Source organism: Centroberyx gerrardi, chromosome 2, assembly GCF_048128805.1.
Source record: "Centroberyx gerrardi isolate f3 chromosome 2, fCenGer3.hap1.cur.20231027, whole genome shotgun sequence".
NCBI classification, from domain to species: domain Eukaryota; kingdom Metazoa; phylum Chordata; class Actinopteri; order Beryciformes; family Berycidae; genus Centroberyx; species Centroberyx gerrardi.
The window spans coordinates 29,431,721-29,456,557 of NC_135998.1; the positions used below are offsets into that span (position 1 = coordinate 29,431,721).

Here is a 24,837-nt window from a genome sequence, read left to right on the forward strand (position 1 = left end):
GGGCCTTCATAAGGGCCTGGTGTTAGCGCATGTGAATGTATGCAGCTTGCGTAATAAGTTCCAGGAAGTAGTGTATTGTCAGAGGTAACTGTATTAACGTCCTTGCTATTTCTGAGACCCACCTTGATGATTCCTTCTCTGATTCAGTTGTAGCTACTGAGGGGTTCTCAATTTTTAGAAAAGACAGAAACGGGTTTGGAGGTGGAGTGGCTATTTATGTTCAAAATCATTTACCTGTCAAAATACGCTATGATCTGATGAGGGAGGATATTGAAGCTAATTGTGTGCAAGTCCACTTGCCTCATTTGAAACCAATTCTAGTATGCTGTTTTTACAGGCCTCCTAGTGCCGATGCTCTGTATCTGAATGGGTTGTGTGAGATGTTTGATAAGATATCAGACGCAAATAGAGAAATCTATTTACTAGGTGATATGAATGTAGATTGGTTGGGACAGTCATGTACTAATAAGAATAAGTTGCTCTCTATATTGAATGCTTGTAATCTGTCTCAAATTGTTGCCCCTCCCACTAGAATAAGTGTAGGCAGTGATGGTATTATCTCAGCTACATGCATTGATCATATTTATGCAAATGTTCCCGACCAATGCTCCAAGGCAGTCTCTGTCCCTGTAGGTTTCAGTGACCACAATATAATAGCTGTCACCAGAATGACGAAGGTTCCTAAACCTAAAGCTAAAATCATTTTCACACGGTCCTACAAGAGATTCAATGAAGAGGGTTTTATTGATGAAATATCTAGTATAAATTGGAACGAGGTGTGTAGTGAGGATGACCCAGAGGCGGCACTGGATTTATTTATGTTGATGTACATGAGCGTTGTAAACGCACTTCTGAGGTATGTGCAAAGTTTCGCAACTATCCAAGCACCTTTAGCCCCTCAAAAATGCGAATCATTCGGCAGAAGAAAAAGAAAAAGGAAAATAATAATTCCTTGCATTACAATAGGGCTTTGCACCGGTCGGTGCTCGGGGCCTAATAAAGTTAAAAAATAGAGTACATAGGATGCATAAAATCAAGTAAAATACAAATTTTAAAAGAAGTGCAGCAGTGCATAAGTGCGAAGCAAAGTGAGAAAAAAAATACATAAATAAAATAAAATAAAATAAAATAAAGAGTTTAAGGCCGGTATCGGGAAAGTCATAGCTAGTTAAAGGCTAAAGTGAAGAGATAAGGTTTTAGCTTTCTTTTAAAAATATTTAGCGAGCTGGCTTCCCTGATATCTATAGGTAGTGTGTTCCATAGCTTTGGTGCGTAATTGACAAAGGCTGCATCCCCGATTTTCTTTCGGCTGTTGCTGGGAACCTCCAATAAACCAGCAGCAGATGATCGCAGTGTTCTTGAAGGCAGGTAGTGAACAAGGGAGTTAGCAATGTAGCTTGGTCCTAGCCCATTAAGGGCTTTGTATATAAGGAGGAGGACCTTAAAATCAATTCTAAATGTTACAGGAAGCCAGTGTAGAGCAGCTAAAACTGGACTAATGTGCTCTCTCCTCTTGGTTCTGGTTAATAGCCGAGCTGCAGAGTTTTGAATGAGCTGAAGTCTCTCAGTGGTTTTTTTCGGGAGACCAGTAAAAAGTGCATTACAGTAATCGAGTCGGCTTGAAATAAAGGCATGAATCAGTTTTTCAGCATCTTTTTGATTTATAAATGGTCGTACTTTAGCTATGTTTCTAAGGTGGAAAAATGATGTTTTCGTCACCTTGTTAATGTGGGACTTGAAGCTTAGATCTGAATCTAGGATAACACCAAGACTTGTAACCTCAGATTTAATCCAGGGAGTCAATGCTCCCATATTATTAAACAGCATTTCTCTTTTTGTTTTAGGGCCGACTAGTAGGATTTCAGTTTTGTCCTCGTTTAACTTTAAAAAATGTTTGCTCATCCATTTATTTATTGCCAAAAGACAGGTAGTAATGGAGTTTATAGCTGCAGCATCATTTGGTTCAGCAGAGATGTACAGTTGTGTGTCATCCGCATAACTATGGAAACATACATTGTGCTCTCTAATGATGTCACCAAGTGGCAGCATGTATAGTGAGAATAATAATGGACCAAGGCAGCTCCCTTGTGCAACCCCAAAACAGATGTCATGTTTCTCAGGCACATGATCTCCAAGACTGACTGACTAGTCTATTGATAACTCTATGCTGGTGGGAGCTGTGTTGTTAGATTTCAGTGCTGCATTCGATGTGCTTGACCATTCTCTCTTGATCGCGAAACTTGAATGTTATGGTTTTAATCCTCTTGCTTTAATGTGGATGCAGAGTTACCTGTCCTCCAGATCACAGCAGGTGTATCTGAATGGCAGCCTATCCAGTAGCAGAAGTCTAGAGTGTGGTGTTCCACAGGGCAGTTGCCTGGGACCTCTGCTCTTCACAGTATTTACCAATGATCTATTTTGGGCTACCGAGCGTGCCAAAATAGTTTTTTATGCTGATGATTCCACCCTGTATCATGCTGCACCATCATGCAATGTACTTAATGAAGTCTTGAGCAACGAACTAAATGTTGTGCATGACTGGATAGTATGTAACAGACTTGTCCTTAACTTCTCTAAGACAAAGAGTATTGTATTGGGAACGAGGCACAGGTTATCTGGTAACCCAAAGCTTGATTTAAAGTTATGCAATTCAACAGTTCAACAAGTTGAAAGTGCTAAACTCCTTGGAGTGATGCTGGATTGCACTCTATCTTGGTCTCATCATATCAATTATATTGTTTTAAAGATGGGAAGAGCAGTTGGTATTTCCAGGAAATGTGCTTCTTTTGTTGCTCGTCCCCTTCTATGTCAGATTGTTCAAAGTTTAGTTTTATGTCACCTTGACTATTGTTCTATGGTCTGGTCATCTGCTGCAAGTGGTGAGCTCAGGAAGCTCCAGGTTGTCCAAAATAGGGCAGCAGTTGGTTCTGGGTTGTTCACTAAGATCCAACGTGAATCGAATGCATGATTGCCTCTCCTAGCTTACAGTTGAGAAGAGGTTGTCATTTAATACACTTGTATTGTTTAAGTCAGTCATTAGTAGTAAAACTCCTGTTTTCTTGTTGGAACAATTTGTTTATAGTAATACTGTGCATGATCATAACACTTGAGGGTCCAGCAATGGTCAGCTTACTACCTCGCCCGAAATCTAATGCTTTACTGCGATCTTTTATTTATAGATCAATATCTCTCTGAAATAACCTGTGTAGGTTTCCAATGAATGAAGCCTTAGCTTGACGCTCCAACGATTCCCCTCATCCTTATCCACATCAAAAAAAATAAATAAATAAATAAAATACCACAGGACCACTCGGTAAAGTTGAACTGTTTACTTCGACACAAAAAATAATTGCTACAGAACAATTGTCAATTTCCAAAGTTATCAAATTACTGAAGCAAACTCAATAGAGAATCGTTAAAGAGAGAAAAAAGGAGAGTTTAAAAAACTGTGTGGCTCCACTCTCCGTTTGCCTGACTGCCACCAAATCACCCCCAAACTCTGCTCTCGAGAGAGCACCAAAAGACAATTAAAGGTGCGCACTTACTAGAAAGCAACAATCATAGTCACTTATTCCAAATATTACAAATGTAATATAAATGAGATTTTATGCATTTTAAAGTATCCACACACATTTTAAGTGCAAGGAATCAAACAATTAACTATCGCATCACTGCAAATATAAACTGTAAATACATCAACCTGTAAATACTGTAAATATTCCTTCCAATTCCTTATAAATCAATGAACCATGTAAATTACTGCTGTCTTACATATGAACTTAAATTATTGCATACTAATTAGACAAAAATCAATAAACTGCATTTAGGCTCCTACAACCTGCCTCGATATCTCTGCTGCATTTGTAGTAAATTGGCTTTCAAAAAGAAACCCAAACTTTATCTAAGACTGTAATTTGTTTTGCTGGCTGTGTTGTTTGTATGTTTTGTTTGGTTTTGTTTTGTTTTGTATGCCATCTCAGGTGTCCTATTTGTTAGTTTTATTTGTAATTAGTGATTTCTCATCATATTTCTGATTATTGTGTCATTTGTTGGTTGGTTTATTATCTATTGTGTGTTGAGTTCTGGTTTTTAATTTTTGTACTGGCAATTGTATGGTTTTTATTTGTGATTGTTTTTGTATGTGTTTTATGTGGACCCCAGGAAGACTAGCTGGTTGCTATGGCACCAGCTAATGGGGATCCTTAATAAAATTAAAATCAAATCAAATCTTAAATTGCTGGTACAGACAACGATGGTAAGGAGTAAGGAGTCAAAACCACAGTGTGTAAAGGCACATCCATGTCAGGTTTCTATCAGACCCTATAGTTTCAAAGCATGAGGGGTTGTTACATCAGATGCAAATATCCATTGTGCCCATGTGTCAAATGAGGGGGTCCGTGGCTTCGTCTGATTAGCACTTTGCCATTAAAACCGTCCGCTTTTGCATCAGTTACGCAGCTCTCTCATCCTGTTCCTGCAAGAAACATAAATGAAGGTAATTCAGTTATTTGCATTTAACATTTTAGATATTAAAGTGGTTCTGTAATTCAGAGCAACATACGATAAGAGCAATCAGCATTCTACACAACCAATATTAAAGTGGTAATATGCAAGAACCTTGTTTTTTATTTTTGTTTATTTTATTGACATCTTTGGGCCTGAAGTGGGATCTGAGTGGGCCTTAGGTGGGGCCCAACTGGGTGATTTATATGAGACCCATGTAGGCCCATAGTCAGCCCACATGGGCTTGCCATATAGGACCCATGCTATTAAACCCAAATGGGACCCACACAATTTGCCCAGTTCAAGCTTACGCCCACTTGGTACCTATGTAGCCCGCATTTAACCCATATGGGGCCCACATGGACATGTTGGCTGGGAGCTACCAGACACCGGCTGTTTAGAACAATGTAAAAGCTTTCATGAACTACAATTACTATTCTATTATTGTGTTATATATGAGTATGAGGTCAAAAGCCACAGCACCTTGACAATATCTGTGATAAATATCCCTGCGTCCCTAGAATGACCATATATGATAGGATGAGCAGAAACTGCGATTTAATGTGTTAAGACTCCAAAACTTTTATGGGTAAAAATGGTATTTAAGTAAAAGGAACAACTACATTAAAACAAGCACGTAATTTATGATAAGCTTCAACCAGCTTGGCGCTTTGAGAAGGACCAGGCCAGCCAGCTACAAAAGGTAATGCTAATTTGACTACATGGGTTTAGAGCCCAGGATCTCTGGCATGGCAAACCTATGCTTTACTAACTGAGCTTAACTCAAAGTGATGCCACAGTCAGGCCCATAGAGTCTTTTTAGCGGTGTCCTGCAATGGCACAAGCACAATAAAGTGCTCGTGCCTCGAACCCGTTTGAAAACCCGAGGTGACCATGCTTTTCAAGCTGTTGCACCCAACTTGTGGAATGCCCTCCCCTTATCGTTGCGATCCTTAGACTCTTTTGACATCTTTAAAAAGCAGCTGAAAACCTTTTTATTCAGACAGGATTTTGGTTAGCCTGCGGTCATTTGTTCCACTTGATTTGCTATCTCTTATTGATTTTATTTCCTCCTTTGTGTTTGGTACTCTTGTCCTTCATGCTGTACTTGTATATGGGTCTCTGTACCTGTTTTGTCTGTTGTTACTGTTATTTTAATTTGTAAGGCACTGTGCTGTCTGTTGTTATTGCTATTTTTAATATTGCAAAGCACTTTGTGATTCTGTATCTGAGAAAGGTGCTATACAAATAAACATTACTTACTTACTATTTTTAAATTTTTGGGACTGACCGACCAACCGACAGAGTGACTTATAGCTACTGGTTGCGGCTAAACAGAATGTTGAGGGGAACTGACATAGCAGTGTTTCCTGTTTTCAGAAATGTTTCTCTGTGGGGTGGAAAGACCTCTGAAGGAGCATTTAGACCATGTGACACCCTAACCCTTCATTTAACCAAATACAATTGAAATTCTGTCAGTTGGGGTAGTAGTTCTTCTCGGAAGGGTGGCCCAAAATAACCTATTCAATTGTAGGGGAAACAATGGGCCCTAGATGCACAGAAACAAGGGGCTTGGCATAAACATGTGCAACACTCTGCACTACACATACTGTAGGGTCCATTAATCTAAAGATTAATTTAGTGTCTTCAAGATAAACTCAATTATTTGATTCACTTTTGCAGTGCATTCATTAATCTTGGGATATTACGTAACGTAACGTATTTAGTACACTATCTCATTTTAAACTGACATTTTTCTGCCAGTGGTTGCACTAGCTAATAGGGTTCAGCATTCATGTTCAGCATTCATGTTCAGTGTTCAGTTTTGACTTGGAAAAAATGTGAATAGAATGAGGCGCTCATATATTCCTAGGTTTCCCGACAAAGAACTGACAGATTTATCAACTAACTTACAATAGGAAAGACTTACTCGATCTCATCCAGTACTGCTCTCAAATTTTTAGTCGTCCTCGTTATCTCGTCAGCTGCATTTCTCAGTTCTTCACTTGGACCAGTCACATTGTTGTTTTTAATCGCCCTCTTATAATTGTCAATTGTACCTGGAAGCGTCATTACCACTGTAAAAGCACCGCCCCCAACCTGAAAATGAATGAGATCATATTATTTCCATTAAAAAACATCCTATAATGAATTATGGTAATCATGATGATCATATGATCATGTCCACTGTTAGAAATTCCCAGGCCCCTGACAAGATGTGACTCTGGCACCTCCAACTCCAACACATCTAGCTTAGTGCAGTATCACTTTGCCTCGGCTTGGGTCCCTCTGAAATTATCCCCCTTTTCCCCCAGCTAGCAGTGTCCCTGAACATAGCAGATTGGTCTGAGGGACAACCCCAGAGGTTTAGAAACTTGACTGTAACTATCAGGGCTGACATCATGGTGCATCATCTTCAAATGTAGCTTAACCAAAGATAGCTCTCTGCGAATGTCTACCACTGTGCAGTAATTTTAGGCTAAAAATGGACTTTACCACCAGCACATGAACATACCATAATAGCTAAAATGGCTAAAAAACATAAAAAGTGTAATGGTGGAAATCCCACATCTGGATCACCACCAATATCTAATCAACTGGTCCTTGGGCCAAGGACTATCTGTCCACCAATTTTCAGCCAAATCCATTGGTAGCTTTTGGAGATATCTTCTATCTAACAAATAGACAGACAGGGGTGAAAATATAATCTCCTTCCAGTGTTGTTGCCAGAGGTAATAAAAGTACATTTCAATCTTATATTACACAATGCTAAAACCTTACATAACACTTTAATTTTACCTTGGTTAATAACACGTTCATAACACGTGAGCACAAGATTCATAACAGCTCTGGCACATGCCTGAATGTTGATTCAGTCTTTATGAGAGCATTCATCAAGTGTTCATGTACACTTGTCAGACAGCAATGGGACAGCGTGTCATTGTCATTGAGGGGACATTTCAAAATAAAAGTCCCGATGGCCAAAACCGTTTTGATCTGCGACTCATGCCTTTAGGTTAGCCAGAAACAATTATGTTAGGAATGTGTTATACACTGGGGTTCAAATAAAGCAACACCCAAATTGCTTGAGTATAGTCTTTAATAACTTACCTGAACTGCTCCTTTTCCAACTCTCTTCAGGGTTTCAAGAGTTGCCTGTGTGACAACCCTTCGTGCTTGATCAGTGAGGAAACCCCTTAACCTTGCTTCCATTCCGTTTGGATTTGCCGTCTCATTCAAGCTTGCTGTTAGTCTAGCGATGAGAGGTGCCCAGACTGGTCGTGTTTTCTTCACCCAACTCACAACTTCCTTCCACCGTATTCGTAGTCGTTTTGCGATGGCCCGAAGAATGCACTCCACAACGTAATCATCCCCTACGGCTGGCCCAGAGCCGTCCATGTTTTCCTCTGTCAGCTTCTGAATGCATCTCTGGATGTTTTCACCAACCCTCTTATTCTCCTCAGAAATCGTCTTTGCTTTTTTCAGCGTGCCACATTCTAACCACATTTCAATTGTTTTGGATGTTAAAGTGACAGTCGAACCAACCGCCCCATATGCGCCTGCAACTACTAAGAGGGGACTTGCTATTCCTGCGCTACAAAATGTGGCAACACCTGCTCCTATCATTGCCAATCCACCTACTACTGTCACAGTGTTCCCCACGGCCTGGCCAGCATTGCATTTCTTTCTGACAGACTCCAGCTCACGTGTTAACTTTCTTAGGTGACTTGCATAATCTTCACGCTGATCCAGCCAGGAAATGATGTACTCATACAGCTCATCTTCAGTTGGCATGGTAATGCAGTGGGATGACAAGGCTGAAACAGAATGACATAAAATGATATATTGTTGCAGTGTGCTTACAAGGCTGAATGACGTACGTGACATGATAAAATGTAAGACAGGTGTCCTAGTTGGAAACAAATGTAAAGCCACAACAATAAATCTGAAAATGAAATTGTTAGATTGAGTCTAGATAATTTAATTCCGATAATTAACGTCAATCAAAATCACATGAAAGTCATATATCATTCCATCATAGCTGTAGTAGCAGTAAGAATAAGAATAACTGTGACTTTGAGAGTAATTTTTCAATCCATTGATTTGAACTTGAGATTGGCGGCTAACAAATGCTAACATCAAGCTGATGGTAAATTAAAGTAAAAAAGTAAATAAAAAGTAAATTACAACACTTATAACACATCACAAAATAACTTTGTGGTGATATTTGAGAGTGTAAGAGCATCAGAGGGTGAACTTTTCCTTTAACTAGTTTGATCAAGACAACTAACTACAATCCTCCACCATGCCAGAGAGCAGCAATGTGAGCAGAAAATTGAGAAAAATGCCTTCAATGACCAGGGAAACTCGGCCAATATGTGGACGGACAAAAAACTCTGCCATCAACAGCCAATCAGATTTTTGTGCTTCCTTGTTTCCCTACCAATGTGATTTCATTTCAACAATAGTTCCACCTGGCAAGAGCAAAATGGGTGAGAAGTTGATTCCAGCCTTTCAAAGCTTCGCAATTCTCTGCAACATATTTGAAAGACTACAGGAATAAACGTCTCAGAAACATTTGGAGATTGGAGAATAGTTGCATCCATACTTGGAGTCGATGGTAAGCTCTTGAGGTATTTTCTTTCTTTTTTTTTCAATTAATCCTGCCAAATTAAAACTTGCTACTTAGCTATGTTAACTCTTCAAAATGATGTAGCCTAAAGTTATGAAAGGCAATACCAAAGCTTGCACTGATTTGCCTGTTGAAAAGGTGCAGACCACTATATAGTATATACAATCAGAGCCTCTTGCACTGCAAACAGAGCGACTCATCAATCAAATTGCTCGCAGTATGAATGTGGGGTAAGACAGAATGAGAGAAGGAAAACTTTTGCCTCATTTTAATGATAGCTATAGACTACAGACAAAGTGTTACTATTGGCTGCAAAGACATGTGCAAAAGCAATGACACTGATAGTGTTATCCCCAGTAGAAAGTGAAACTAACAATACCATCATAGGCTACACTCCATTACCCTGGAATGCAAGCCCCCTCCCAGCTGTTCTCCCTGTGTGCCATGTGATTTCTTTTAAACTGTTAGAGCCCTCTCTGTGTGGGTATGTGCGCTGCTTTTACTTTTGCCTGTGGAAAAATGTTTACTTTGGACAGATAATGCAGATGCACCCAGTTCATTATTTCTGTTTCTTTTTGAGAAAGAGTGATTGAAAAACATCAGTAACTGAAAGCACTGTTTGTCAAGTAGTTGGTACACCAACCACAGTAAGCAGTGAGAGAAACAGAGAGAGATAGAGAGATAGGAGCAAGGGCGTAGGTTTGATTTTGACATTGGTAGGGACACAAATGGGGGAGGTCCGGAGGGGATGTAACCCCCACTGGAAGCTGAGGCATTTTACATTTATGATAGACTTCTGACCGCCATTTCATGTCATCTAGATCAGTGATTCTCAACCTTTTTCATATCGAGGACCCCTAGTTTAGTCCACATTAGAGCCATGGACCCCCATTTGATGAGATTTTGTCTCTCGGACCCAAATCTGAGAATACTTTTATTGTTAGATTTGATTTTGATCCAGAATCCCATGACTGTCTGTATTGTAGGTAGAGAGATAACAGTGAAACTAAGATCAAAACAGTAATTCTTCTACATTCTGTAATTGTGTTAACTATTTGTAAATTAAATAATGCTGAAGTTTAACAATTCATCAATTTGCTGGGGACCCCCTGGAACCTCCTCAAGGACCGCTGGTGGTCCCCGGACCCCACGTCGAGAACCACTGATCTAGATAGTTATGGTAGCCAATACACTCATTAACAGACACACAGACACAGGGAGTAGCACATTAATGAATCCTTTACTCAAATTTGCCAGCTGAATGGGACTTTGAAGAGCACATTTTGTTTTAAGGCAGGTACTGTAGTACTGTTGCCTATTCAAACCAACGATCTGTATTTACATTTAAAATAATAATAATAATAATAATAATAATGATAAGATATTGTAAACTATATCCAAACCCTACATACAAACAGCTGAGTGTCCACTGCCTTGCTCCTATTTGAAGGAGCCAAACACATGCCTACGCCTGTCATTAACAGAGATGAACTGTTGGCATATTTGTTTTACATCAGTGTTGTCCAGTGTGGCAACATCAGCACTGTTCAATCTCACTTGTGACATGTAGGCTACTTACGGTCGTCACTCGTCACAGACGCACGCGACACGGTACTTAAATAAACTAACTTTAATGGCTAAACACAACTGTTACTAATATAAAATAGCATGGAGTCTTCACTCGCGTTACAGCGTCCGTTGCTATGCCGACACGGGACACCAATGCACTACACCAATGCAGCGGGACTCGTAGTAGAGAACGCGATCTGTTAACATTGACTAGACACTGACGGACAAAACAACGTTTATTGTCAATCAAAATAATTGCTAGGGACATTTCAGAGTCGCTTGATATTGGTAGGGACACGTCCCTACCGTCCCTACCCAATTCTACGCCCTTGGATAGGAGGATGTTAAAAGCATTTGATAACTAAATATAAAAATACAAAGCAACTAATCGTTGAATATTTAGTAAGCTAAGCAAAATAAGCAGTGACAGAGAGACAGCCAAAGACAGAAAGGAGATTATAAATATGCTGAAATATCCTGTCAAACTAAATTCAAAAACATGAACAGAAAACAATCACGTACCTACAGTAGTGTTGAGGGATGAAGTCAGGCAGTAGCATCAAGAGTCTAGAGCCTCTCTGTATGAATTGTTCTTTGCGTCGCCTGGTTATACCCCCTGAAACATGAATATCAAATTACATTTCGCTATATTAAGCTTCTCCTGCATGTCCAGCTATTGGTTGAGAGGGGCTTGCACTGATTCCTGAGCATAACTCTGGAACGCAAGCCCCTCCCCTGTTCTGTCTGTGTGCCATGTGATTTCTTGTAAACTGTTAGACTTCTCTGTGTACATGAGTGTGTTTTGCTTTTATTTACACGCTTTATATTTTTGCCTATTGAAAAATGGCTTGTATTTCCGGATGTGGTTGCAGAGGTACCCAGTTCATTATCTCAACTTGTTTATGAGAAAGAGTGATTTGAAAAACACCACATAGCACAATATTATTTATGTTAACTGGGAGGCATAGCACCTGTTGATGTTAACAAAACTGTTTCTGGATGAAAGATCTATGAAAACATCTTTGAAATGTCTTTCCAGACAAGCCTGCCAAGTTTGATACTGATTTTGCAAATGCACTTATATGATAATGATGTTATAGGCCACGTAACGTTTACTAATCAGGACCAAACTTAATATTTTGACTATAGCGCATGATCCTAGAACGTGTACTAAATTTAATGCAATTCTAACCACCAGATTAGGAGATACAGTTGTGTGGCCTTTGTGGTGCCCCTATTGGTTGATTTGAGTCATTGCAGACATGCCTGCTGACCTCTCATGATGAAGAGTACCTAGTTTTGCGTTTGATAATTGAGTTATGGCCATAGTTGCAAAGTGTATCTCAAGATCCTTTGGCTGCATCACTATGACTATGGTGATGTAATTAGCAAATATTCAGTCATGGCAGACTTTGGTGGTCCAATTGTCAATTTTGTAAGTGTAGGAAGTTTCTTGTCAATCAGACTCAATCATATGGGAGTTATGTCCTTTCAAAAGCTTAAAATCTGGACCTTTAATTATAGCGCCTCCATTTGGCTGGTTTGGGGTAATATATGTTTGGTCATTAGTGACCATCATTATCTTATCATTGTGTCAAACATAATGTATCTATGCTGTGCCATTTCATGGTAAATGTACGTAATAAACAAAGACAAAAACAATCGGGTTTCAGCCCTATGGGCATGACCCCTTAATAGGTAGCATCCAACTACATAAAAGCCTGTCTGTAAAATGTGTTTTAAGGAGTAATTTAAAACACCCAGACATGTAAACTTAAAGTGCCCTGGTGTGTGTGTGTGTGTGTGTGTGTGTGTGTGCACTTGCACTCATTTATAGATGATTGTGCTCTGCAGTAGCTGACCTGTGGTTGGACTCTGCATATTATACTGCGTTATCATCACGTACCATGGACGAAGTGCAAGTACTGCAGGTAAACATTTACAAGAAGTCACATGGTGCACAGGCAGGAAACTGGGTGGGCCGCAGTTGGAAGCACAGAAGAAGATTCTCTTCTACATTCAGCCAACTGTGTACAGACTGCCAGCAGATTCAGACTGAGGTTTTCTTTTCAAACTTTATTGACTTCAGCACAACAGTGACTGGCCTTAGACCTTGGTTGCAGATTCTTATATTTTTCAAACTTTATTTGACTAAACTCTCAAGAACAGGTAAGAGTCTTATGTGTTATTTTTTCTTTCATGCTTCAACTCATTAAATATGTTTGTCCTTTTTTTCCCCTGCACCATTCATGTCAGTATGTACTGTATTAAGATATCATTTGTCAGTAGATCTCTGCCAAGACAATTCCTGCACAGCTGACAAAAAAAGTGATGTGCTTTACACAAGATCAGAAAATCTGGTTATAACTTTTTACAATGCTGATCTAATATTTTTGTGGCTGTCTAAACAGGAAACATCAGATTCCACATTTTTTTCTCTGGTTAAAACAACCACAAGAAATGCATATTAATTTCACACAGAGTTTAACATATATTAAAGATATTTTAGATATTTTGTGCCAATGTAAAAGAAGTCTCAGTGGTTTTACTGTTAATAGATTAATCACTTTTATAATCCAACAAATATAGACAAATATTATATAATCCTACCAATACGTGCAGGTTGTGTTTTACTGGAAAAATACTTATATTTTTTATATTTCAAGCCTCTTCTGTTGGCTATAATCAGTCACCCTCACTTCCTTCCAGCTTCCTGTTCACATTGTGGCTCCTTGGATGCAGAGTAAAGCAGACTGAGGTTTTCCCCTCTGGTCAGGATCAGCAGGACTGGGAAACCATGGCCACCGCAGAAAAACTGGTAGATGAGATTTTCTCTTGGATCCGTCAGGGGGAGCATTGTGCAGAGCAGCTGAGGAAACTGGCCAACGAGCTGGAGTCACTCAGGGAGAAATGCAATGCCAGTGAATGTGTGGGGAGTTCAGTGTCTGTGTTGGGTGGCGCATGTTTGGTAGGGGCCGGTGTGGCTACTGTACTCACTGGAGGAGCTGCCGCTCCATTTTTAGCTGGGTTAGGAGCACTATACGGAGGAACCGGTGTGGCAGTCAGTGTGGGTACTAAGCTTACCGAGCACTTCATATCAAGTGACACCATGAAAGATGCAAAGAAGCTGGCAAAGAAGAGTAATGAAATTGAAGAAAAAATCAAGCAACTGTTCCGGAAACTAAAGAAAGAGAGAGAGGCAGTTGGCTCTGGTTGGATGAAGAGTCTGATGAAGAGGACCAGTACATCTTAGATCAGATTCTTGGAGCTATTGCAAGACGAAATGGAGTGACGTTGCACAGGACCATGGGCAGAGTTAGAGCTAATGTACAAATGATACCTTTTTATAAGCGCGATGTCATGCAAATGAGTCCCATGCAGATACTCATACCCATTGCTGGCGTATTAACATTTTTCTCATTTCAAGCTAGAGGAAAAACAAGCAGAATTTTGTTCTTGAAAGGAGCTGAGAAACTCATCAAGGAAATCTCTAAAACTGGATTTAAAACAGCAGCTAAAGGAGGTGCCATGGTAAGATTTTGATAACTTATATACTGTAGTTATTGTGGGCATGTGGTAGGCTATTAGTTTTTTGTATAATTATGCAACCTTTGAATCATATATATTAGGGCAGCACAATTAATGCTCGGAGAGGAAAATCCTTCTCCTGTCTGAACATGAAAATGTTTTAGTTCCTAAACATGGATCATTTTGTGTCATTTGGAGATGAACAAGTACAAATTCTATCCAAAACAATGATTAGTACTCCAACCAAGGGGGTGAGGGGTAGGCCTACCACTACTGAAATGAAAGAGTACTACATAACAGAGAAACATTCATTTAACAGTTACACAATATAAGAAATTCAACATTCTAAATTAGGCTATATGGATTCTTAGTTGCATTTCCTTAATTAAGAGCTACAATTAATAAATCATGTGCACTGCGCACTTACACACAATACTATATCTGTAGTCTCAAGGCAAACAGGCAAGGTGACCATTATAGCATTTACCAATATATACTGGTCAAGCATTTGATCACATTCAATCTACAAATAACCATTAAAGTACAACAACATATGAAGAAAGTAATAAACTCACTTTATCACGCACAACCATATATGTGTATCTGAAACACAGGTACAGAGGGTCCTCACATGTGGTTAGTGGGCAGGATATATAGAGTAGGCCATGATTAGGAGTGAGTGAGGTCAGGTGAGAATGGGCGGATCCACACCATGGAAGTAGGCGGAGGATTGCTGAATAGTATGGCTCTATTCTACAATTGAACCACCATAGCTGGTAGGGTAGACAGCTGGAGGCTGCTGGTAGGCTGGTGCTTCCCATGCACCCTGGTGGCAATAGGCTTACTTGTTATTTGCGGAGCAGATGAAATATATCCCATTGTTGGCCGCATTAGGATCTGAAAGAGAAAACAGAAAAAACACAAATGCAAATTTTAAAAACTTATTATGCACAGATTATTTCCCATTCATAAACAGGTTGTTGGAGGTGCTGTTGGATTGGCATTTGCACTTAATGACGCCATAGACAACTGGAAGGAAATGATCAAGGAAAATCATGTGACTGAAGCCAGCCAGTCACTGAGAAGGAAGGCCGATGAAATCCTAAATACTTCCCAGACATTGAAGAAACAGCTTAATGACATCAAGTAAGATGTTTGTTTTTTTGTTTTTTTTGTTTGTTTGTTTGTTTTTTCACTGTTTGCTGATGTCTTGATTGTCATAAATATTTTTTCCTCTGTTTAGCAGCAACACTTTTGTAGTTCAAAACAATTCCATGATAATCACTCACTTATTATTACTTCATGTTTATTTTTAGGTACAATTATTTAAAGGCATACTGAGCAGGATTTTTCCCCTTGAAATAGCATAAACATAATCATAAACATCCAAAAATTATCCTGCTCAATCATTACTTATGGCCCATCAGTAGTAGACCGTGTGCCTTCAGAGACCCTGCCTTCTGCCTGGATTTTCTTAATTCTGGATGGTCGGGACGTTTCTGGGCGTCACCCTTTTGGCAGTAGATGTGTCCGCCTGCAATCAAAACCACAGCTAAATCATTTTATATCTAAAAGCCTCGCTGGCTACAGTAGCAGGCCTCATTTAATAAAATTCACCCTTGTTTTGGAACAAGCCTTGTTTGCTTGCCGTTTGCTGTAGGCCTTCTTGCATTTTTTTGCCGGGTCTCTGGGACTGGCCTGGAAGAGTCAAAGTAGCTAACTGACTGACTAGTACCCATTGTTGAAAGTCGCACGAGAAGTGGCGTCAAGACCTACACAGTTATGGTGGTATACGTGATATTGCGTTGTTTGCGTTATCAATCTAAAATGAAGACAAATTCAGTAACTGTATGGCATATTTCTCGCCTCAAATGTTTTCAGAAACACATTTCGGTGAACTACTTTCGTAGTATAAGAGAAAGTTTCCAACAAGCCGCCATGTTTTTCCAGTTTGAAATCCGGGGGCAGACAGCCCAACGAGTGACAGCGTTCGTCCATTCTGACTGCTGAGCGCATCCACAGTCAGTTTTCCTTTCAATTAATTGATGGTTCTTGCCTCGGCCAAACAAAGTATTACAAGAAAAAGAAGTAACCCCCAGGTCTGACAATTGTTTGAAAAGAGTATCTCTCTCTTTATGATACCTTTTACAATATATCATGATATGAACCACTGTTTCAGGATTTCCACATTCACACAGACCGTCTGGATGTTTACCTATGACCTGCAAACAGCTATTCAGCCCATAATGCCCTAGCCTTAACCTTGGCAGTTTGACAGTGTCTTTCCTGTCATTCCCCATATAAATATGCATATTTTTAACAGAATTTTGTATTGAAAAATACAGTCTTCCCTGTTTTTCCTTGTTTCACTCTTCCTGCCACTCCTTTTCAAGTCCCTGTTTGATGGTACTGCGGCACTCTGCTCTGCCTAGTGGCACCTTAAATTCCTCCATCTCATTCTCTAGCACAGATTTAGCCATTTTATCAGCTTTTTCATTTCCCTCTACCCCTACATGTCCTGAAACCCAGAGAAACCCTACCTCACAACCCAATTTCTCAGGTCTAACAAGTACAGATCCTGTACAGGCCCATGGCGTGTGTGTTGAATTCCACTAGCTGTGGCCACACTGATCCGTCAGAAAATGGAAAGAATTATTGTCCATGTTCACACTCTTTGAATAAACAAAAACAATAACTGACACAATAGAAGAAATTTCACTTTTAACTGTGATCACGTATCAGTCAATTTGCCAATGTCCAGTTCAATAAATGATAAAACTTAAACACACCTCCATCTCTGGTATAGAATAATGAATAATAACCAACCAGTCTGTTGAGATGACTCACGACAAGATGAGGTGAGATGAGTTGCTGGGAGAATGTTGTGTGAATGGCAGGGGAATCTCTCTCCTTGTAAATAGTTCTGATGACTTCGACCTCCGGTGTATCTCCCGCGACGCAACGTGCAACTCTCACTGCTATCACTGCCGAAATCCACGCACTGGACCAAGCAACCACCGCAGAATCCTCTTCAATCCCGAACAGCAACTCTGTTCCAAACCCGTTCAGTGCTCAATCAGCTTCCTCCAAAAACCCCAGAGTCATCGGCGCTCCTATGGACAACTTCACCACCACAACTTCAGCTTCCCGCCAGCACCACCACCGGGACTTGTAACGTCGGACTGAAAACTGAATAATGGTTTCCACGGCACAAAAACTAGTAAACCCACAGATAGGGGTAAATTAATAGTCCATATCAAAAAGTCTGTCTAAGAATAAATGAATGATGTTTTCTCTTGAAACTCACAGCACTGACAAAGCCTCTGTTGCTTTCAGTCTATGACCGTTTCCAAAACACTAATCCGCCGTTGTTCCATCAGCAAATTATCCACAGCAGCTACGAAGCGAATACTTTTGAAGGCAATTATTAATTTCACCGCGGCACTCAGAAAATGGAGCTTTCTACTCATGCCGCCATTTTCCTCATCTTTTCTCTTTCTTCAACTTTGTAAAATTCACTTTAACATTCAAGATGTCCCGTGATGAGACCCAGGAGTGCTCCTCCGGACCGTACCCCTCCCTATCGACCAGGTACTGGATGCATCTTCTCACCCGACGGGAGTCCAATATCTTCCTCACTGTGTGCACCAGTGGGCAGCGGGAGACAGTGGGCTGGAGGAGACCGGCTTGAGAAGGGATGTGTGGAAGACCGGGTGGACCCTCATGGTCCGTGGGAGACTGAGACGGTAGGACGCTGCGTTGACCCTCCTCTCCACCTCGAAGGGCCCAACATAGCGAGGAGTAAGCTTGTGGCTCTCCACCCTGAGTGGCAGGTCCCGGGCAGAAAGCCACACCTTATCCCCAGGTTGGTAGGATACCGCAGATCTTCTCCTCCGGTTAGCGAAGCGGGCCTGCCGCAGGGCCTTGCACGCAGGGCCTGGCGTGCAGCATGGCTGCTCGGGCACGTCTCCAAGTGCGATGACACCTGCGGATGAAGTCCCGGGCTGCTGGAACCTCCACCTCTGACTCCTGCTCAGGGACAGCGGTGGTTGGTACCCCAGTTGACACTCAAAATGGAGAACCTCCAGAACCTGGTTGGTTCTCTCCGTCTGGCCGTTTGTCTGTGGATGAAAACCAGAAGAGAGACTCGCTGATGCCCCGAGCAGTGTGCAGAAGGGCCTCCAGAACCTAGATACAAACTGCGGCCCCTTGTCAGAAACAATGTTTCTTAGCAACCCATGGAGACGAAAGACATGTTTGATTATTAACTGGGCAGTTTCTTTGGCAGTGGGGAGCTTGGATAAGGCAATGAAATGAGCAGCTTTGGAAAATCTGTCAACGATGACCATGATTACTGTTTTACCTTCAGAGACCGGTAGATCAGTGATGAAATCCATGGAGAGGAGAGACCAGGGCCGCTTAGGGACAGACAGGGGGCATAGTAGGCCTGGAAGGCGCTGCCATGGATGTTTGTGTCTGGCACATGTGGAGCAGGCTGCCACAAAGTCCTCCACATTCCTCCTCATCGTTGACCACCAGAAATGCCTCTTTAAAAACCTGAGGGTTCGGTCCGTGCCACGGTGACCCACCAGTCGGGATGAGTGTCCCCACTCCAGCACTCTAGATCGCATGGTCCCTGGAACGAAGAGCCTGTTAGGAGGACCTCCACCTGGATTGGGTTTTGTGTGCTGAGCCTCCCAAACCTCTGCAGTGATCTCCCAAGTGACGGGAGCAACTACAATGTTCTGGGGCAGAATGGGCTCCGGATCCTTTGTCTCCTCTGAGCTGTCAAACTGCCTCGACAAGGCATCCACCTTGACGTTCTTGGACCCTGGGCGATAGGACAAGGTAAAGTTAAAGCGTGTGAAATATAGAGCCCACCTTGCCTGTTGGGAGTTGAGCCTCTTAGCCGTCTGGATGTAGGAGAGGTTCTTGTGGTCCATCCATACCACAAATGGATGCTTGGCACCCTCCAACCAGTCACGCCACTCCTCCAGAGCCTCCTTCACTGCCAAGAGCTCCCGGTTACCCACATCGTAGCTGGTGTAAGGCGCCTGGGGAAGTAAGCACAGGGATGGAGCTTCTCATCACTGGCAGAGTGCTGGGACAGGACAGCTCCGATGCCTACATCCGAGGCATCCACCTCTACTATGAAAGGTCGTGAGGGGTCAGGATGCACCAGGGCTGGGGCGGAGGTGAAATGACGCTTCAGTTCAGTGAAAGCCTGGTCTGCCTCTGGGATCCAGTGGAAACCAGCTGGGCTCTTGCGGGTCAGGGCAGGGATTGGGGCTGCTATGGTAGAGAAACAGCATATAAAGCGTCGGTAAAAGTTAGCAAAGCCCAGAAAGCTTTGTACCTGCTTCACGGAGGTAGGTGTGGGCCAGTCAACCACTGCCTGCACCTTGCCTGGATGCATCTGCACACTCCTTGGGGTGATGATGTAACTGAGGAAGGGAACTCTGGTGGCATGAAACGGGCATTTCTCTGGTTTGACATACAGATGGTTAGTGAACAACCACTTGAGCACCTGTCTCACCTGCTGGACGTGTTCCTCCTGGGTCTGGGAGTAGATGAGGATGTCATCCAGGTAAACGAATACACACTGGCCCAGCATGTCCCTCAGTACATTGTTTACCAGAGCCTGGAAGACAGTAGGGGCATTGACAGGACCAAAGGGCATAACAAGGTACTCATAGTGCCCAGTTGGTGTGTTGAACGCTGTCTTCCACTCATCTCCATCCCGAATACGCAGAAGGTGGTAAGCATTCCGCAGGTCCAGCTTGGTGAAGATGGTGGCGCCACACAGGTGCTCGAAAGCAGAGGCCAGCAAGGGGAGTGGGAATTTGTTCTTAACTGTGATGTTGTTGAGTGGTCTGTAATCGATGCATGGACGGAGGCCCCCATCCTTCTTACCCACGAAGAAAAACCCCGCCCCTGCAGGGGACGTGGAGGGACGGATGATTCCATTGGCGAGGGCCTCAGTAATGTAGTCCTCCATGGCCTTTGTTTCTGGAATAGAGAGAGAGTAAAGGCGCGCCCACCCCGAGGAGGGCAAGTACCACGCAACAAGTCTACAGCACAGTCATAAGGACGGTGAGGTGGCAAAGTGGTGGCTCTCCGCTTGCTGAAAACCTCTTGGAGGTTTGTATATTCACTGGGAACATTAGAGAGATCTATGGTCTCACCAGACTGAGAGGCAGATGGACGGCAGAGAGTGGTCTCTGATGGCTGTAGGCAGACCGCATGGCAGTATGGACTCCATGACACCACCTCTCCCGTGACCCAGTTGATGTTGGGGTTGTGATGCCCTGAGGGGTTGCCACCCTCAGAGCCTCATCGTTCCAGCCACTCTCTGCTGCCAGGGTCTGGAACTCTATGGAGTAGTCTGCTACAGTTCCCCTGCTTTGGCGCAGAGTGTGAAGATGACGAACGGCCCCTGGACTGGAGACAGGATGGTCAAACACATGGCGGAGCTCTGTGGTGAAGGCTGCGTAGCTCTCACAGACAGGCGATCCTCTCTCCCACACAGCTGTGCCCCAAGACTGAGCCCGGCCAGACAACAAAGACAGGATGAAATGTATCTTAGCTATATCAGTGGAAAACCTGGAAGGCTGGGCTTGGAAAATTAAATCACACTGGGGCATCACTGTCCACACTATGCTGCTGTACACTCACAATAAGCTGCTGAACTGAGGCAGAGAGAGAGGCTAATTGATCTTCAAGGGAGGAGATCCGCTGACGCTCTGGGAGGAACTGCTGCATTGCCTTAGTGAAAGCTTCTTGGGTGCGCTTGAGTTGGTAGGCCAGCTGGCCCACGTACTGCAACGCTGAGGAAAGCTGCTCCTCTCCTGCTGAGTCCATTCTGGCTGAGTCTTGCTGTAACATTGGTAATAGGACTCAAGTGCACTCAAGTGCACCCTAAGACGAGCAGGCTGAACAACAGTTGACTGGAGCTTTATTCAGCAGGCAAAAAATGAACAGAGGAAAAGCCAACAAGGCTCTTCCTCAAACAAACTAAGCTAGCCTCACAAAATTGGCAAAACAACAAACACTCTTAGATACAACTTAGATTGCTGAACCACAGCTTGACATCAAGAAAGCAAAACTTCTCAGTAATGACTGCTCAAGACTCAGCAACTGGAATGAAGAGCAGACAGTTATATAGACCCAAGACCAGGTGGAGGCAATACACATTAATGAGCAGGCTAGCCTGAAGCAGGTGAGAACCATGATCACTGATGATCAGGACTAGTGATGCGTGTGGGTGTGACAGTTACAGTAAAATTTGATCTAACATCTTCAACCCACCATAATGCCCAATGTACTGCTAACAATTCAGACGCAAAAACAGATGTAGCTATGATTTGTGATTCGCAAGCCTTAATGGATTTCAAGAAGATCAACGGCTAATCCTGCTCTTCCACTCTGTTATTCCCCGGTTACTGATGTCAACAACTTATTGCAATAACTAATAAAAAGCTTTACTACAAGGCACAGATAACCGATCCTTTTTCATTTCAACAAATTCACTTTGACTATATTGATAGTCACATTTGTTACTCCATTTTATTTCTATTTTTTTCACCACTAAAGCAATGATAGATAAGTGTCCGATAGGTGTAAAGGACATCCACAGACACACACTTAAGACAATCCTATGATTTCAGATTGCTGTAAGGAAGTGACTGAGTATGTTGTTGAGGAAAACAAATCATATTGCATTTATTTTCAGTGCTTGTGTGTTTGTTCCTTACACTCTCCTGTAGACTTGGTGGAACTCCACTGGAAAAAATGGAATGTTGTGGAACGTTTAAAGCCATTTATCTCACTTTTTACTTTTAGACACGTAACAGATTAAAAAACTCAAAACCAAAATATCACAAATTAAACATGTCAAATTTTCACCATCTGAAGGGTTTGTGCAGGCTAACACCACATTTATAGTATATCACTACAATGCAGAGGGCAGTACAGCACACGTATTATACTAGGGTGCGAAAACCAAGAGGAGGCCCGGCTTGCACTAGGTCTACCTAGTCTTGTTTTACTGTTCTGGCAACCGCATTCAGGGGGCGTGCGCTTGTTGAGCTAGGGAGGAAGGGTTAACTTTGAAAGTTGTGTTTACAAGCCACAACTGGCAAAATCCTACTCCGTATGCCTTTAATTGTGAAAATTATTTCATCATAATTGTACACAGTAATAGCTTTAACATTGCTACTGTTGATGTCGGTGTTGTTAAAATCATCCTAAATATATCTTCACTATTGTTATTCACAGGAGGATGTTGGAAGAACTGGCTGAACGTCAGCGGGCTGAACGTTGTCTGTCATCTAGGGCTACAAACACTAAGGAGGGCCACATGATGAAATTATTATTATTATTTCTAATGGTGGGAGGAGGTTGGTGGTTATGCTGTAAGTGTTTTGGGGCCACAAACACAATCTTTTTTAGAGCCACCACAAGCCCAGGGCCGGCATTGGAGAATGGTGAAAACCAGCTGACCTTTGGTGATTTTCATTCAGTTCAAAGAAGTGATACTGCTAGTGAGGAGGAGAGAGAGAGTGATGAAGATGAACAGACTGGTAGTGAGCATGAGACAAAGAGTGATCAAAATGAGCGGACTGGTAGTGAGCAAGAGAAAGAGAGTGATCAACAAGATGAAGAAAGTGATGGTGAGGAGAAAGGGAGTGATCAACAAGATGAGGAAAGTGATGGTGAGGAGAAAGAGAGTGATCAACAGGAGGAGGAAAGTGAGAGTGAGGAGAAAGAGAGTGATCAACAGGAGGAAAGTGATAGTGAGGAGAAAGAGAGTGATCAGCAGCATGAGGAAAGTGATAGCGAGGAGAAAGAGTGTGATCACGAGGTTAGTGATCACGAGTGTGAGAATGATGAAGACCCAGGCGTGGGAATAAGGATTGGGCTGCTAAATGTTTGGTCGATGACTAAAAAAACATCCAGGATCTTAGAGCTCATAACACAAAACAATCTCGGTGTCTTTCTCTCCACAGAGACCTGGTTACGAAGGGACAGTGGAGATAGTGTACTTTCGGAAGCTTCGCCTGAAAATTTTAGTTTCTATCATTGGGCAAGGGAGGGTAGAGGAGGAGGTGTAGCGATTCAGTATTCAGATGCATTTCAGGGTCCGCAAATTGTCTTTGAGTTCATAACAACATTTGAATATGTGGCCATGGTTCTGCAAAATGATCAGTGGGATGCGCCTATCATCCTGATCAACGTGTATCACCCACCAGGGTCTAACACAAGACAATTCCGTGAGTTCCTGGATGAGTTTCAAAGACTCCTTGATGAGATTTCTGAAATTTATGACAATATCATCCTGGCTGGTGATTTCAATATCCACATTGATAATGGAATGAAATCCTCTGCTCTCGAATTTTACTTCCTTTTGCAGAACAATGATCTTCATCAACATGTAAACATATCAACGCACAGAGCGGGGCACATTCTGGATCTGGTCATCACCAGGAACGTTGAAATTTCCCGTCTCTCTGTCTGGGACGATAAAATATCTGATCATTCCACTGTGTATTTCAATGTGAGTCCAGTGTCAAAAGATGGGAGTAAGAAACTTAAACAAAAGGAGGAATCAAAACGATTCAAAAAAAGTGAAGAATAGAAAATGGTTAGCTTGACGAAGCTTTCATGAATTCTACTGTTTAGCTTTGCATTGCTCAATCTGGTCAGTGTCGCCTCACAGCAAGAAAGTCTGGGGTCCAATTCTCGGTCCTGGTCCTTTCTGTGTGGAGTCTGCATGTTTTCCCCGTGTTCCTTTGGGTTTCCTCCAGGTCAGGTGAACTGGAGACTCTAAATTGACCCTAGGTGTGAATGTGAGCGCAAGTATGTTCGTCTATCTGTGTTAGCCCTGTGATGGACTGGCAACCTGTCCAGGGTGTTTCCCTGCCTTTCGCCCAATGCATGCTGGGATAGGCTCCAGACCCCCAATGACCCTGAATCAGAATTAGTGGGATTTAGAAATTAGTAGACAGTATTTTGTCATTGACTTCCACTGTAGAATTAGAGAAGAGAAAGTGCAGATGAGATGGTATAGCCCAAGTAAGCAAAGGAGGTGAATATTTTTATAAGCTACATTTTCTGTTATCATAACCACTGTATATCATACAGATGAGAGACACAAATATATATGTCTATACAAGAAACATGTTTTTTTTCACTTGTATTCACATTTCAACTAATCTTTGGAGCCCTCAGAATCCCCTTGTGACCCCCTGGGTGTCCCTGTCCCCAGGTTGGGAACCATTTTCCCAGTGGCCTGCACTGTTCTATGATGCAGGCAGGTTCTTCTTGTAAAACTTGACTCGGTATTTTAATAGTCTACGCTGGATTAAGTGTCAGTGGCATTGTAGTATACACAAAGACTTTGAAATTGAAAGGAACGTTTCTGAAACAGTCTATTTCAGTTGATCAGATATTGGTGCCTAAAGACTGCACATAATTATTTTATCACCATTTGTATATATGTATATATGATAATGTATATGTACATTTTTTTTGTTATTTACACATTTCAATTATTGTTTTGTTTAATTTTTGATAAAATAAGCTCAGTGCCTCACCCCCTCTCA

The 24,837-nt window shown here is 42.0% G+C and overlaps 2 long non-coding RNA genes across 3 annotated transcripts; one reads left to right on the forward strand and one right to left on the reverse strand.

Annotated features, from left to right (window-relative positions):
• Window positions 1–3,314: 3,314 nt before the first annotated feature.
• On the reverse strand, window positions 3,315–11,361 carry LOC139921414 (uncharacterized). 2 transcript variants are annotated; one of them, XR_011785102.2, is made up of 4 exons: window positions 11,232–11,361; window positions 7,615–8,321; window positions 6,434–6,603; window positions 3,315–4,474 (listed from the first exon to the last, which is right to left on the reverse strand). It is a non-coding gene; the product is annotated as an uncharacterized LOC139921414 (long non-coding RNA). The 2 variants fall into 2 exon arrangements; XR_011785101.2 differs by having other exon boundaries at window positions 11,228–11,278.
• Window positions 11,362–14,115: 2,754 nt separating this feature from the next.
• LOC139921415 (uncharacterized) lies at window positions 14,116–23,953 on the forward strand. Its single transcript, XR_011785103.2, has 3 exons — window positions 14,116–14,236; window positions 22,511–22,647; window positions 23,242–23,953. It is a non-coding gene; the product is annotated as an uncharacterized LOC139921415 (long non-coding RNA).
• Window positions 23,954–24,837: the final 884 nt, after the last annotated feature.